At 57.6% G+C, this 13,872-nt stretch overlaps 1 long non-coding RNA gene across 1 annotated transcript; it reads left to right on the top strand.

Moving 5' to 3' along the window:
* The first annotated feature begins 1,292 nt into the window (after window positions 1–1,292).
* Window positions 1,293–8,687, top strand: LOC127040278 (uncharacterized). Its single transcript, XR_007771413.1, has 2 exons — window positions 1,293–1,495; window positions 8,375–8,687. It is a non-coding gene; the product is annotated as an uncharacterized LOC127040278 (long non-coding RNA).
* Window positions 8,688–13,872: the final 5,185 nt, after the last annotated feature.

Raw genomic sequence — 13,872 nt, 5'->3', positions numbered from 1 at the left:
TCACAACCACCCCTCGCCCCACCTCCAACAAAAAATATTCAAATAAAGTCTCTGAAGGGGGGTTTTCCCCAGACAATCCCGGTTGGTGGAGGGGAGCAGGACAACAGCAGGGGCGCGTCACTGTCGTTGAAATTCAGGATGCATTCGCCTGCAACCCGGGGTGGGGCAGCAAATGCCACCGCGCGTTTGATTGCAGGAGAGAGCGTGAGGCCTTGGCGCCTTTCCCCGGGTTTAGAAAGGGGCTTTTCATGCCTCTTTCTTTTGTCGCCCCATCCCTGGCATCCATGGCTCGGCTCCCTCCTGCCCGCAGCAGGCCGAGGCGGCAGAGGCTGGTGTGGGAAGCGGGTATCGCGTCGTTTCAAGTGGGAGCCAAGCTGCTCGCCGCTGAGCCTCAATAGAAGGGCCCTGACCCGGGCGTGGTGCTCAGCCGGCTGGGAAAGGGGCCGGGGGGAGTGGGAAATGGAGCCAAATTCTGGTCTGCTCCGAGTGCTGGAGAGGAGCGAATTGTGCTGGCTTCTGGAGGAGGTTTTGGCTCCTGAGCTGAGCAAAAGGCTCTCTCTGTGGGGTGGGGCAGTCTTGTCTAAATCACCCTGTGTGTGCACACAAACACACTCACCCTGCATATGCAAACATTCTGTGTACACACACACTCACCCATCTGTACACACCCCACCTATGTGCACACACACTCATCCTGCATATGGGCACACGTGCACACGCCCTGTGTGCACACACTAACCCTGCGTATGCACACATTCTGTGTACATACACACACCCATATTTACACACCCCACCTGTGCATGCACACACTCATCCTGCATATGTGCATGCATGTGGACACACCCCGTGTGCACACACTCACCCTGCATATGCACACATTCTGCGAACACACACACTCACCCATCCATACACACCCCACCTGTGCGCACGCACACTCATCCTGCATATGTGCATGCATGCGGACACACCCCATGTGCGCACACGCTCACCCCACATATGCACACGCATGCACAAACACACTCATCCTGTGTGCACACTCATGTTCCCCTGTCGTGAGCGCACACACGTACTCACTCTGCGTGTGCACACGTCCACACACCTGTGCCATAATTAGCTGCATCCTGGCCTGAGGGGGCTGGGCCTAACGGGTCAGGTGTTAGCGTTGCAAAAGCTTAAGAGAACACAGGGGTTGGCACTGCCAGGGCAGGAGGAGATGGAGACCAGCGAAGTGGGACTGTGGCTAGAGCCACAGGAGTGGAGCTAGCTTATCTCCTGGGCCAGAAGGGCCGGGCTACAGGGAGGCAGGCCTGCGGCTGGCGCTGCAAGACAGGAGCTGAAGGGAGCCCCAGGGGGATGCAAGACCCGAGACAGGAGAGGGCTGGAAGGCACTTTGGCAGTGCTAGCATGTATGAGTGTCTGGAGTTTGGAGTTGGATGGCGGGGTCCAGGGAGCAGCCCTGAGACCTGCTATTGTGCAAAAGACGAGTGAGATTCTGGTAAGGCCCGGTTGGTTTGGAAGGACTTTGCTGCTGGGCCAGAGGGCTGCTGGGCAAAGCGACTCTGGCAAAGCCAGCTAGGGGACTGATCATTTACGGCTGGATCTGGCGACCCTGCTAGGGGACTGATCAGTTACGGCTGGATTTGGCGACCCTGCTAGGGAACGGGCCACCGAAAGGGGGTGCTAGCATGGGAAGAAACCCTGCAAGGCTGTGCTCTGGCCGGAGGGGTATGCCAATGGTTAGTCTCTCCCATGGCAGCCCAACGCCTGGCCTGAACTGGAAGGCCCCAGAGATTCAGTGAGACAGCCAACCTCTGGACTCATGCAGCCCCTGACATCTGTGATCTTTGCCCAGCGTCCATGATGCGCCACTGTATGTGCTGCCCCCTGGTGTCATTTCTCTTGTTGCCCTCGCCCCTCGTGCGGCCAGGAACACCAGGGCTAAAAGGCCAATCCAGCTGGTGATGCTTTGCACTCACTTTGCACTGATGTTAGCAGCTGCACAAGGGGCAAAGCAGGATCAGACCGAGTGGTGTACAGGAAGTGATGGGAGCATGAATGCTGGATACAGACTGGTTCCTCTTCAGGAGCTCAGCCCTTAAAGGCCAAGCCCCCCACCTCCCCTCTCCCCCAGTGCCCCAACCAGAAGATTGGAAATATTCCAAATTTTCAGTGGAAAAAAGGGACACATTTTGCACGACAGATTGTCTCATTTTTCTGCCAGCTCTAATGATAACTAAAAAGTTGTGTGACTGCGTGTGACGAACTGGGAAAGTTCTTAATGTTTGCTCTGAATACTGTGTTGGTGCCTCAGTGTCCCCATGGCAGTTCTTAAATATCTGGCAGAGCAAAGGGCCAGTGCACCTAAATGCCTGACACTCTGTCTCCTAGCAACTGATGGCCTGGGCCCCTCCTCTGCAAAGGTGCCAGCTGAAGGTGTTGGAGACAAAGGGATCAGGTGACCTCCTGGCCCGGGAAAGGGGCTGAGCAGAGAGGAGGGGCTGGGAGGGGTTGTTAGTCTGGAGCTGGCTGGGGTCAAGGGTGGAGTGCAGACCTGAGGGTCTGGCTCACTGCCCCCCAGAATGGACCCAGCCGAGGGGTCCGGTTCGCTGTACCTACAAGCTCTGTTTTAGACCCTGTTCCTGTCATCGAATAAACCTCTGTTTTACTGGCTGGCTGAGAGTCACGTCTGACTGCAAAGTGGGGGTGCAGGACCCGGTGGCTTCCCCAGGACCCCGCTGGGGTGGACTCGCTGTGGGAAGCGCATGGAGGGGCAGAGGATGCTGAATGCTCCAAGGAGGGACCCAGGAGGTGAAGCCGTGTGAGCTTCTTGCCCTGAACAAGTCTGCTCCAAGGGAGAGGAGGCTCCCCAAAGTCCTGACTGGCTTGGTGGGGTGCAGTTCCAGAGCATCGCCCGGTGACTCCGTGACAACTGGTGGCAGCGGCGGGACGTACTGCACGCCGTGAATGGCGCTGCTTGCAGTAAGTGACTGGGGAGCAGTAAAACAAAGGAGGGATAATGAGGACCAGGCGTGCTGAAGGCTCAGAGAGGGACGGTTTCAGGGGGCAGTTAACCTCTGGGAGTGTGTGACCAGCGAGAAGGACTGTTGGAGTAACGGGGTCCCCCTGAGGATTGCAGCGAGCAGTCTCAGGGGCGGAGGAGCTTGCCGCTCGACCCTGGGAGAGAGAAGGATTTTTGCAGTAGCAGGGTTCCCCGGGGGATTGCAGGAGCAGTCCCGGGGCGGAGGAGTCTGCAGCTCGACCCTGGCAAAGAGGTGGTGATCACGAGAAGGGCTGGCACACCAGGGGTTCTTCCTGGAAACCATGGGGGAGCCAAGAGCACACAGGCCTGTGAGTCCAGAGCCACTTGGGAACGGTGAAGTGATGGCCTATCACCATCTCCTTGAGAAGGACATTGTGATCCTGTGCACAAAGGGAGGGTTACGCATGGGGAAATTCACCAAGGCACAGTTAATCGTGCAGTTGGAGGAGAAAGACCGCTCTGAGGAGCAGATTCCTGGCCCAGATGGGGCTACAAGAGGATCTGAGAGCAGCTGGAGCATCATCCAGGCATCCCCAGGAGTCTGGTCCCCAATCAGACGAGGGTCTTCAAGATTGGGTTCCCCATCAGGAGATTGGAGACGGATGGGATGGGAGCAGAGCCCGAGAGAGCGAGAGGACCGTGAGAGAGAGCAAGAGCCCGAGGAAAAGCTGCAGGAGAAGCAGCAGCAGCGTGGACTGGTGATGGTGGATCAAAGAGACACAGGGGGCTGCCCAGGGGTTAGTGGGGAAACACGCCTGCGGGGGCGAGACCCTGGGACAGAGAGAACTGTGGTGGTGCAGCCCCAGATGCTGAGGGACTGTGGGACCTGGGTGAAGTTCCCTGGGGTGAAGCCCCTCGCCCTGCCTATGGCCCAGATCCCTGTACAGACCCAGAAGAGGTCGGGCTGGCTGGTCGTTGGGGTTCTCCAGGATATCAGCTGGGAGGCCCTGTTGGGGGGTGACTGTCTCCCCATGGGACAGGATCCAGGCCCCGCTCCTGTAACGGCCGAGGGTTTGAATTCAAATCCAGGGAACCAATTGGCTAGGATGGAAATGGTCAGTGAAAATGCAAATGACCTGGCTGGCAGGGGGGAGGGGCTGCAGGGCTCAGGATACCTGCCTACCTGTAACCAGCCCCCTGGGGCTGAGTGGGAGGGAGAGATGCTCCCTGCCCCCCTGCACACCGGAGACGGGGCTCACACTGGCTCTGATGCTGTGACCAGAGCAGAGAGCTCGCTGCCTGGCCCCACTGGGACAGCAAGGGCAGCGCTGAGCACGGGGGCAGCTGAGATCCCAGCTGAGTGTGGGGACACCCGGGCAGGGCAGGTCGGCTGCCAAACAGGTTTGCCTGGTCCAGACGTGCTGCTGGGAAGTGATTACACAGCAGGGAGGGAGCTACCAGGGACAGGACTCAGGGGGGCTGCGACCCCAGGCCCAGCCAGTGAGAGGGAGCAGGTCCCACTCCCTGCCCCAGCCGCTGAATCCCAGACAGAGCTGGAGAGGGATCCCTCCTTGGAGAAGCTGAGGGAACTTGCTGGCCACAGCGCTGCAAACCCCCTTGGGGAAGGCTGCAGGGACGGAGTCCTGCAGGAGAAGGGATTCCTGTACCGGGAATGGGCTCCCAAAGGGGAAGTAGAACTGGGGGGAATCGGGAGGCAGCTGGTGGTACCCCAGGAATCCACAGGGTTCTTCCCATTTGAGCTGCTGGATGGGAGGAGAGTGAGGGGACCCCTGGACCTGAAGAGGGAGGATTGGATGGAGAAGGGGGAAGACCCCCGGGGGGGATCTCTTCGCTGAGGTGGGAGACAATCTCCCCATCAGGTGTTCCCCATTCAGAGTCACTGGGAAAGCAGCCCAGAACCTGGAGAGAGAGGTCAGGAACATGCTGGCTTTAGATGGGATCCAGCCGTTTTACAGCCCATGGGCCTCACCCGTGGGGCTGATCCCCAAGGGAGACAGGATGATCTGGTTTTATGAGGGCTATCAGAAACTTAAAGCCATCACAGTGTCTGGTGCCGACCCCATGCCTAGGCCTGGGGAGATTCTAGACAAGCAGAGGGCGATGGAGAACTTGGCCCTAGCAGACACTGATAAGGTGTGCATCTTTAGCCAGACCTGGGAGGAACAGGTGTCCCAGGTGAAGAGGGGGCTGGGCTGCCTCAAGGAGGTGAGACTGGACTGTCCTGCTGTAACTCACACCAAGGAATGGGAGAGATGCTGGGGCATCCATGGGAACGTTGGTGGGTTCGAACTTCCCCAGGTCACTGGCTGGAGTGACCTCGCTCAGTTCGGTCTCGAAGGGGGGAGAGATGTGACGAACTGGGAAAGTTCTTAATGTTTGCTCTGAATACTGTGTTGGTGCCTCAGTGTCCCCATGGCAGTTCTTAAATATCTGGCAGAGCAAAGGGCCAGTGCACCTAAATGCCTGACACTCTGTCTCCTAGCAACTGATGGCCTGGGCCCCTCCTCTGCAAAGGTGCCAGCTGAAGGTGTTGGAGACAAAGGGATCAGGTGACCTCCTGGCCCGGGAAAGGGGCTGAGCAGAGAGGAGGGGCTGGGAGGGGTGGTTAGTCTGGAGCTGGCTGGGGTCAAGGGTGGAGTGCAGACCTGAGGGTCTGGCTCACTGCCCCCCAGAATGGACCCAGCCGAGGGGTCCGGTTCGCTGTACCTACAAGCTCTGTTTTAGACCCTGTTCCTGTCATCGAATAAACCTCTGTTTTACTGGCTGGCTGAGAGTCACGTCTGACTGCAAAGTGGGGGTGCAGGACCCGGTGGCTTCCCCAGGACCCCGCTGGGGTGGACTCGCTGTGGGAAGCGCACGGAGGGGCAGAGGATGCTGAATGCTCCAAGGAGGGACCCAGGAGGTGAAGCCGTGTGAGCTTCTTGCCCTGAACAAGTCTGCTCCAAGGGAGAGGGGGCTCCCCAAAGTCCTGACTGGCTTGGTGGGGTGCAGTTCCAGAGCATCGCCCGGGGACTCCGTGACACTGCGACACCCAAACCCTGCCCACTGTCAGGGCCCCGTCGTGGTGCTGTCTAAACACACCCATTTGGTGAAGCGAGAGAAAAAAAGGGTGTTTTAAAAAGCCAGATGGGTTAGTGGACAGGTTTGAATTCAGCGCTGCTTCAGGACAGGCTAGCAACCCCGTGTGGACAGGTTTTACCCCTTTCGAAGTGCATGAGCTGGTCCTGGTCGAGCCGGGAGCGGGAGCGTCTGTTTGATCGCAGCCAGCTAGCGTGGTTTTAAAGGGGTACCTGTCGAGAGGCGGGTCGGTCCGACCCTTCGGGGCCACGGTTGGCATTCAGGGCTGGCTGATGCTAGCAAGCGGTAGCTCGGTGCCACTCATTAATCTGGGGCAGCGGAGTGCCACCACACTCGGCCACTTGTGCCAGGGCATTGCATCCACCCAGCACCCACTGGATTGGCCTGTATGACCTTGGGCAAGTTACTTTCCCTCTGGTCTCCCCCAGCCCCCATGACCCTTTGTCTGACTCTTCCCCTTCAGGAAGGGCCTCTCTCTGGCTGTATGTACAGCACCTAGCGCAGCAGCGGCCCTTATTTCATTTGGGGCCTTGAGATGTCACTGTGACACCCAGGGAGGCTCAGGCTCTGAAGGTGCCAGGTTCAGCCCCTAGTAATGGCCAACACGATGCTGCAATAGAGACACAAAGTCAAGAGAGGATAAATTCACCGTCTCGAAGCCCTGTTCTGTCCGTGCCAGGCTATGCGCTCTTGCTTTTCGCATGGATGCTGGCTCCAACCTCCCTCCTGGTATCCCCCATTGGGCACCCACATGGGCACCCGCACAGGCACAGCCAGGAGCAACCGAGAGGCCTTGGGTCATGACTCTTTACAGCATCTCATCCCCTGTCCCCTTCACACACACACACTAAAAATGATCTAAAAGATTCATGGGGCAGGAGGAGGCTCCGGTGCGTGACTGATGCCGCAAGGTGTTTAAACAGCTCTTGTTCTGATGAGAAATTAATTATTCACCACCCTAGGGGGTTGGTTGTGATTTGGGGGGAGGGGAAGGGGGCTGAGAAATCTTTGGGTGTCACCTGCTCTTGTCCTTGGGGAAAGTCAAAGCGGGGGGGCAGGGGGGCATGGCCAAGTCTGCAGAGCTCTAAGGATGGAGCTGGGGAGGAAGGGGGCGAAGGCAGAGGTTGGTAGCTGGAGAAGTGTGGCCATGTTGGAGATGTTGGCCTGACCCCACAGAGGGAAGGGTTTGATCAGCTAGGCATGGCGCAGCAGGGTCCTTGAGGCTAAGGAGGTGGGGGTTGGGTTGGATTGGGGGGCTGGATGCTGGGGAGTCAGATTGAGGGGCTTGTTGCTTAGGAGAATCCCTGGACTGGCGGTTGTGTCACCAGTTAGGTTTGAAGCAGACTCTGCCCAAGCGTGTCTTTCCAGGTGCGCAGGGGTGTCAGATCATGGCCACTGAGAGGCAACGTATTACCTGGCTGGGGGAAGCCGGCCCAGGTCCCTGTGCCCAGGACACTCCCCGGGATCATAATCGCACTTAGATGTACGGGCTATCGAAATGCCCCCTCTCCTGTGCCAGGCGGTGGGACCGCAGCATTCTCTGCACTTCCAGATGGAGAAACCGAGGCACCAAGGGGGGAAGGGACTTACCCCAAACTCATGCAGCAAATCAGTGCAGAGTTGGGGAGGGGCCCCAGGAACCTTGGCACTCCCTTCCCCTGCTGCACTTGCTGGCACACACTCCCTGGCAGATAAAGGAATCGAACCCAGGAGTCCTGTCTCCCATCTCCCCACATCTGTTCCTCTCTGCGTCCCACTTTCCTCCCTGAGCCAAGGACAGAACCCAGGCATCCTGACTCCTACTCTGCCTTGCTCTAACCACTCCCCTTCCCAGGGCCTAAAACAGACCCAAGCCATCCTGGGTACCAAACCCCCATGCTCCATCCACTGTGCTGCACTGTCACCCTGAATGGCATCACACCTGGCACCTCAAGGAAGTTGGAGGCTCTGGCGAGGAGGCACCCGGCTGAGGGGATGTGGGTGGAAAGGGGCCGGTAGGGGGGTAAATCTGGGCCAGGTACCCTTTGTTCCTGTGGGAGCAGGGCTCGGTGCATTCCAGGGCCTGCCACGGCCGTGCCGCAGCCACAGGTTAATTACGCGGGCCGCGAAGCCACCAGGCTCCAAAGCAGAACAACGCCGTTCTCGGCCCTGCTCCCTCAGCTGGGGGCGGTCACCACAAGGGACCTGCTTCCCGCTCGGGAGGGATGTGGCGCTAATGGGGCCATGGATGAAGGAGGGTTGGCAGGGCCTAGAATTGGAGGAGAGGGGAGATTTCCTTTTCCCTCTCCCTTCCAGGTGCAAATCATCCCAGCTGTTCTGATTGGAAACCGCCGAGCAGAGCAAGCCAGTCAGCTTCTGGAGAGTGAAATGGGGGGGATCCCCCAGCCAAGCTGGTATTTTCATTTTCTCATGCCCCAGAGAAGGGGGCCCGGCTCCCTGGTGCGGCCATACCAGCCGGCAGCTCTAATGATCCCTCGCTGAAGAATATCCAGCATCCGCAGCGTTCAGGGGGTCGCGGGCACCTGGGCTGCCTCCAGCCCTGATGGGAGGTGGGAACGTGGGCCGCTAGGATGGGTGCAAATAATAAAAACAAGCCTGTTCGTTGTCACTGGCTGGCTCGTTAGCATCCCTCAGGGACTAATCCCCAACCTCCTGTTGGCGATGCGAACGCTCAAGCCCCACAATGACAGCATTCGTTATTATCAGTTATATTATCGTAGCTCCCCCACTGTGCCAGGCACACAGAGCCAGCTCCTGGCCCAAAGGGCTTGTAAAGGAAATAGACAAAGGATAGGAGGGGAAACTGAGGCATAGAGCAGTGATGGGACTTACCCAAGCGCAGCCAGGAATAGAACCCAGGGCTCCCGAGTCCCAGTTTAGAGGTTCATGCTGCCTTGGAACAGGAACACACTAGCAGAAATGGCACTGGGGGCTTTGTCTATGGAAAGCAAATTGAGTGATGTTACTGTACGGAGAAACTTCACAGATATTGCTAGGCTCTGCACCAGGGCCACTTGGAACCACCTGATAAGACTAGAATTCAGATCCTCTTGCTCCAGAAGTACCGACCATCTGCCATTTGAACTAGTGGAGAATCTCCATCCGCTGCTAGCGGTATAGGTCCTATGACACGCAGGGGGAACAGAGCTGCGTCCATCTAGCAGCGGGCAGCTGTGCGCATGTACACACCCCATGGATACGGGGTCCAGTGTGGTTAGTGACAGGCGTGAGGTCGGGCTTATTGCCCCGCAAAGGACTTGCAAGAAGTCCAGCTGCAGCTATATCAGCCGCTAAAGCCAAGGAAACTTTCCCAACTCATGACAGAGAATGGCCCTCGGGAGAGCCCACCACAGGGCAAGCTGATACCCCAGGGCTTGGGGATGGGCCACAGAGCTGCTGGCTGGGGCTGTCCTGGGCTGCCGGGGGCAGGCGGGTCTCTGGCCAGTCCCTGATGGGCAGATGCCTCTATCCCAGCACAGGTGCCAAGATCTGAATGGGCACCAGAGGCTAACCTCCCCTTCTCCCCCGGCTGGATGTGTGGGGAGCAGGCGCTGGCTGTTCTGCGGGTTGGCAGGGGTCCTTGACCTCTAGGGCTCCCAGCCTGGCACCCCATTGCATGGAAAAAGAGCGAAACGCCCCACCATGTGAGAAAGGGGTCCCCACCCCACCTATGTCAGCTCAGCCGGTGAGGGGCCTGCACTCTAGGCTGCTCTCCCATGTGAAACTACAGAGGGCTGGACACTTTGCCCAGCTTAGTAACCGGGCTATGCTGGGGGAAGGGGCTTCCCCAGGGGAGTTAGGTGCCTAAATACTTTTGAAGACCTAAGCCACCGTCCTGCCCATCAGCAGCGGGGGACTTAGCCCTGCCTGGCTTTTGGCAGATCTCTTTCTTTCCCCATGGACATGGCGCCCCAATTCCCAGCAACCCCCTCTCCCCACCTAGCGTAGCCCCCCCCTTCATGCCCAGCCCCCCACAACCCACAGGGAGCATCACATTCATTTCTCTCCCCACCCCCCATCTCAGTGCTTGCCCTCTTCTCATTAGTGACTCTGCTGTTTTCCCCTCCACCGAACAAAGCCCCTGTGGCCCGTTCCCTAAACCATCAGTAGAGAGGTAGGTCCCCATCGCCCCCGCTGGTTGGAGAGCAGCACGCTCTCTGCCAGCTTGGAAGCCCTGGACAATCTTTTCCCTCTGGCCGGTGTTGCCCGAGCTACGTCGGGGGAAAAATGCGCTCTCCCTGCTCCGCTTTCCACTAAACCTCGGGCGTTAGCCACGCTTGACGAGAAAACGACAAACGATGTTCCCGTCGCGGGCAGGCTCACAGGGCCTCCGCCCTGACTCGTGGGCACACGTTGCTCAGGGCCTGGGAATCGGAGGCTCTTTCTAAGGAAACTGCGCCATGTCTGAGGGTGACAAACAGGAACAGAGACCATGCTGCCTCGGGGTAGTACCCTGCCGGTTGGACCAGAGATCAGTGTGCAAAATTCAGTGGGCTAAATTTGCTCACTGGCGTAAACTTGGTCACCCCAGGGGAGAATCTGGTCGAGGCCCCATAATAACAAGCAGCTGGGCTCATGCAGTTCTCAAATCACTGCACAGAGGATGGCCAGTCGCATTATCTCTTTGGGAAAACTGAGGCACGGGGCGGCAACATGACTCTCCCATGCTAGTCCATGGCAGGAACAGAGGGAAGATCTCCTGACACCAAGACTGGGGCCCAATTCACTTGACTGTGTTGCTTCCATAGTTTCTCCTCCCCACACACCCCCATGGAGGCCAGCAGAGGGTGGGAGCTCTGAGGTGCAGGTGACACATGGAGTTGGGGAGCAATCACTTGTATCACACAATAGCAACCCTGTTTGCTAATGAAAGGGGGGTGCTGATGGAGTCCAACAGGAACCCCAATCCAACAGACAGGGTAACTGCCCTACAACTGGTACTAGCAAGAAGTGACTGGTCCCTCCTCAGCTGCAGAAGCAGGGTTCTGGTCTCTAATCCCCTGAATGTGCATGATTTATGCCAGACATTGTGGTGATTTATTACTCTGCTAAAGGAAGATGTTTAAAATGGGCAGCTCCCGCTGGGGATCCCGAGCACAGACAGAAATGCCGGCCGGTGTTTGCTTACTCTCCATTCTCTCCAAATCCCCTTGATCCTCTCCCTCTCCAGCCGTCTCCCTTTCCCCCCATGCCAAAGCTCGGGTGCCACCGCCTTTGGAGAGGAATCACTCAGCGTTCCTGGCCAAGATTCTAGCTCCTCCGGTCTCACTGCAATCACCAAGATTTTCAGTCGGAAATGATTGATCTGTGAGACTTTAGCTGCTGAAAACAAGGGAGCAGGAAGATAGGGGCTGCAGGCCAGGCTCCTTCGGCCCAGCATGGGTTTCTAACGCAACAGAAAAGGGTCACCATGGCTCTGGCTTGGCCACCTGGCCTATTTGACCTGTAGTGCTCAATCTTAAAGAGGATCTAAAGCCCTCCAGGCAGGGATTCGTGTTCCTTTGCAGTATAAATAAACCTGAAGGACTTTCCGTCCTCCTGCAAAGAAGGGGAAAGGCCATCGCCATGCGGATGAGAGAAGGGGGACATAAAGACGTCCAAGGAAAGGTAACTGTAGCAACCATGCCAGCGGGCACCTGGCTAAACGTTCACCTCCTTCACAGGACGGCATCACAGAGCCCTCGGCATCCTTTCATCGCACAGAGAAGCCAGAGGAACAGGAGAAAAGAAAGTCTCCAGGAAAAAAAAAAAAATCTCTAAAGTCTCAAATTTTGCATGGAAGGGCAGAGGGCAGGAAATGGTCCATGAGAGTAAATATAGCCTTGGCTGGTATTAGACAGATGGGCCCAAGCCAGGAAAGCTGGACTGGGGAGAGGGAGAACAGGGGTGTGCTGGGATGGACCCTAGGGGGTTGGGGAGAAGGTGGGACCTGGGATGGACCCTCGAGGGCTGGGGAGCAGGTGGAAGCTGGGATGGACCCTCGGGGGTTGGGGAGAAAATGGGAGCTGAGATGGTCCCTCTGGTGATGGGGAGAAGGTGGGAGCTGGGCTGTTCCTTTGGAGATGAGGCCTGATTCTCCCCTCGCTCGCACCACTGTAAACCAGGAGTAGCTTGAGTGATGGCAGTGGAGTTACACCCGTGTCAGGGAGAGGAGAATCAGATGCACTGGCCAGGCACTGTGGAGATGGGGAGACAAGGACGAGGCTGGGACAGTCCACTGGAGACATGACATGCCCAGACATGGCGAGAACAGCTGGATGGGGATCCCCCCTACCCACAGAACAGGGCGAGAACAGCTGGACAGGGATCCCTCTACACACACAATATGGCGAGAACAGCAGGACGAGGATCCCCCCTACCCACAGAACATGGCGAGAACAGCTGGACCAGGATCCCCCCTATCCATGGAACAAGGTGAGAACAGCTGGATGCGGATCCCCCCTACCCACAGAACTTGGCGAGAACAGCTGGACAGGGATCCCCCCTACCCACGGAACATGGTGAAAACAGCTGGATGGGGATCCCTTCCAGCCTAGGGACATAGGGAGACAATCTGGACAGAACTAAAAGCTTTCAGTGTTGGGAAATTCAGACTCGCCTGATTCGCCATCGCCCTCCAGTGCTGTTTTTCCCCACGGAACCAAGCTGCTAGGCGGGCCAGTGACATTACAAATGGCTGGGAGTGAGATGGCTCCACGCCATGCTGCACATAGTTCCCCCCGGAGAGTCACAGACTCCCCAGAGCCGCCACTATGGAGATCATAGGCACCCCCTGAAAGCCAACGATCTGGTAGCACCCTGGGGCTATGGGCAATACCCCAGAACCTCAGCAGCATTTCAACACCTAACTCTCCAGCCCTTTGTCACCGGAACCTTGAAACACCTGATTCTGCCTCTGGGTGGTGCAGATAGAGCTGTGCAGGGAGTGTTAGAAGAAACTCTAGTTTTTCTAATGGAAGTGGGGGGACCCAGGAGATTTGAGCACGGTCTCTGTGTGCGGCCTTGGGGAAATCATTTGAACCGGGCTTTTCCAACGGCTTCAGTTCCCATTTGCGCACTGCAGGAAGTGCCCTGGTGGCCCGAATGGTTCTGAGCTCATTGCAGAGCCTGGCCCTCTTCAGGAACTGGATCCCTTTGGAAAAGCCCCTCCAGGCCATGGGCGCTGGGCCCTTGGAAGTCGGGCCTGGAGCTGTTTTGCATCCATCCTCAATGACATCTCTGAGCCGCCAAGGCTATACAATGGGGATAATCCTTCCCGACCTGTTTGGCGCTCGGAGTGCCAGCTGTGTTGGCTAGTTTCTGATTGACTGCATATGTCACGTGGTTTCTTTCTCCTCTCCTCTGATTGGATGATTGTAACTCTTGGAAGCCGGTGAGAACGCATGTTCACGATGAATAGTCCTTCCTGGGAACTTGGGCGCTGACGGGTTCCAGGAACACGACCCCAAACGAGGCACGAATGCAGCCAGAGAGAATTCAGTGTTAGGACTCGAGTGAACAGGTGGAGAAAGGCCTGTTGCAGTATTCACCCAGTGCCATCTACACACAGCTCTGCCAGCGCACCTCGGTCCCGACCTGCGGCCCCCTGCACTTTTCCAGGGACCCCTTCATACCCAACTCAACCACAGTGTCCCCTCCCCTGCCAATGCCCTTCCACCCTATCCTGCAGATCCCGCACTGCCCACCCCACTCTTCCAGTCCTGGCTAAAAGTCTTCACAAACCTTTTCCATCTGGCACCGCCAGCTCCTACAGTGCCCCCTGACATCCCTGCCCCGGGCCTCTCCTCAGCCTG

This window comes from Gopherus flavomarginatus, chromosome 24 (assembly GCF_025201925.1).
Source record: "Gopherus flavomarginatus isolate rGopFla2 chromosome 24, rGopFla2.mat.asm, whole genome shotgun sequence".
NCBI lineage: Eukaryota > Metazoa > Chordata > Testudines > Testudinidae > Gopherus > Gopherus flavomarginatus.
The sequence above is the reverse complement of the archived record's forward strand: the minus strand, read 5'-3'. Positions and strand labels throughout refer to the sequence as shown.